We start from the raw sequence: 2618 nt of genomic DNA, 5'->3' as shown, positions 1-2618 counted from the left end.
AAGTTTTCTTTGCTGGTTCCTTCTCACCTTCTTGGCCTCCAAATGTTTGAAAGCCTTGGGACTTACTATGAAACCTCTTCCTTTCTCCATCCATACTATTCTTGATTATTTAATTGAGTCCCAAAGCTTTAAATACCATCTACATACTCAAAATTCTTAGATTTATATCTCCAACCTGGGTCTGTGCCCTGAAATCCAGACTTGGAGCCCTAACTGCCTTTTCAATATCTCCACTTGGAAGTCTAGAAAGCATCCCAGCCTTAACATGTCCACAACAGAACTCATGATTTTTTCCTTCACGAGACTGCCTCTTCCCTTGGTTTTACCCATCTTAATAGATAATTCTATTCTACTGATTGTGTGGACCAACCATTTTGGAGCCATTCTTAAAAACTTACCCACATCCAATCCACCTTAGAAATCTACCCACCTGGATTATTGTGATAGCCTCCTGAACAGCTTCCTTGCTTCCAATCCTTGTCCCCTGTATCAGCCAGGGCCACATTAGGATAGAGATGGCACACTTAGAGGATATGATTGCAGAGGTTATCAAAGGGGTTTTGTGTTAGTTATGGGTGGGTCAAGGGTACCAATAAGAGATAGTGAAGCATCCTGTAACCACCCCTAGGAATGGATGAGAGTTACAGATTCTGGAAAGGGCCACTTGATGTAAGTCATAGCCTTTGGTAGAAAAAGTCCCAACTCCTGCCACACTACAGCCCAGCAGAGAGAGAGCCAGGGGAATCTCCGATCGCCTGCCACTATCTCCCACTGGCTGAACCTAACCGGAAGCAGATGGTCGGGAGTCTATTGAAACAGTCCATGGAGATGGCCTCCCAGGGAAGAGAGGAGGATGGAGACAGGGAGAGTGGATGAAGGCAAATGGAGAATGTCCATCAAATCACATCCCCTCCCCACATATGCACATATAGTGGTCCATTCTCCATATAGAAGCCAGAGTAACATGTTCATTCTAACCAACCAGAGAGGGCTGCAGAGCCACAAGATGGCTGGAGCCTGGGTCTGTGAAACAGTAAATGGAGAAGAGCTGCCTGCCCACCAGGCCTTCTTGTCTTGGTTAAGTGAGTGAGAAACAAACTTCTACTGTGTTTGAATTAAGAAACATTTAGGAGTCTATTTTTTACCCTTTAGCCCACTTAACTGATACTTCTATAAAACAAGGACCAGAAGAGTATCATTTCCATATGGTTGTTGGGGAAATAAATGAGATATCATTGCTAGGGCAATGCTTGGTGTATTGTAAGTTCTCAAGCAATAGTACCAATTATTGTTATTTAATATTTGAAATGAATACATAATCATGCCATTAATAATTTTTTTCACATGCCTTGTTATAGGCTTTAAGCAATTCTTCTAGAGAATAGATGAACTATGGAAGATATATATATATACACAGAGAGAGAGAGAGAGAGAATTACAGCCCCCCCCCCCCCCACACACACCACCAAGAAGCTTCTGGTCCACTTGGCCTCCAGGCCTCCAGAGAACCCAGTACAAAAGAGAACTTGTTCTACCCCTCTCCTGAGCCAAGCACCCCACCCCCCGGGATCACATGGCACATGGTAGCCAGGCTCCAAAGATGCCCTTAAAAGACCTGCCTCCCAGCGTCCAGTGCCCTTGGTAAGCCCCTCCCACACCAGATCTGGGCTGAGCCATGACTCAGTTGAGGATAGGGCCTATTCCAGGCCAATGCCTTAAGAAACCCTAACACCTTCCATTCTTGTCCTTTTGGGAGCCCTAAGGCATGATAAATAGTCTGGCTACCCTGGGGAAAAGACCCCAAGACTCCATGGAGTTGGAGAGAGAGGCCCAATCACCCAGTGAGCCAGGTGTCCCCCCAAAGGCAGCCACCGTACATGCATGAGCTATGTGGAAGCCTTCCAGCCCAGAGGAGCCCCAGATGACATCCCATGGAGCAGAAAATTCACCTCGTGGAGTCCAGTCAACCCTGAGATTCAAGAGAGATTTAAAAAAAGTGGTTGTTTTAAGCCACTGAGTTTGGGGGATTTGTTTTGTTATATGGCAGCAGGTAACCAGACCGGGACCCAAGCTGGCCCATGTGAGCAGCATTTGTGGCCTTGAATTTCCAGCCCCGCCCCCATCGCTCCCTCCCCCCACCCCCGCTCTCATTGCAGGGAAAACCAAAAACCAAAGGCGATGTTGCAACCAGAAGCTTGCAGGCGGGGTGGAACTCTCTGTACTCTCTTTGGTTGGGGGAGTCTGGATCCTGCCCCCTCGGCCACTGGCCACCGGGAGGCTGAGCTCACTCCACTGGCTTCCATTCCTCTTCTTGATTGGCACTTTAATGAGGGCAGAAGGGGCTGACCCCCTGCCAGGGGGCCAGTTCATGCCCCGTTTATCTCACAGCTCCAGGCGGACTAGAACAACACTGCAGGCGAGCAGCCGGCCAGGAGCCCCCGCCCTCGGTGATGGATTGAGTGACCGCGGCGGGTTGGCAGCTGAAGTGTGTGGTGGCCACACTGTCCTGTCAGCGCGCAACAAAGGGGCCAGCCTGCCCCTCCTGCTCGCCAAGCTGCTCCCCCCCCCGGGGGAAAGTGACAGGGGCTCCCTCTGAGGGGCTGAGTTCACTCTGACTG

Source organism: Halichoerus grypus, chromosome 5 (genome assembly GCF_964656455.1).
Source record: "Halichoerus grypus chromosome 5, mHalGry1.hap1.1, whole genome shotgun sequence".
Classification (NCBI taxonomy): Eukaryota; Metazoa; Chordata; class Mammalia; order Carnivora; family Phocidae; genus Halichoerus; species Halichoerus grypus.
This window is presented reverse-complemented; position numbering follows the sequence as displayed.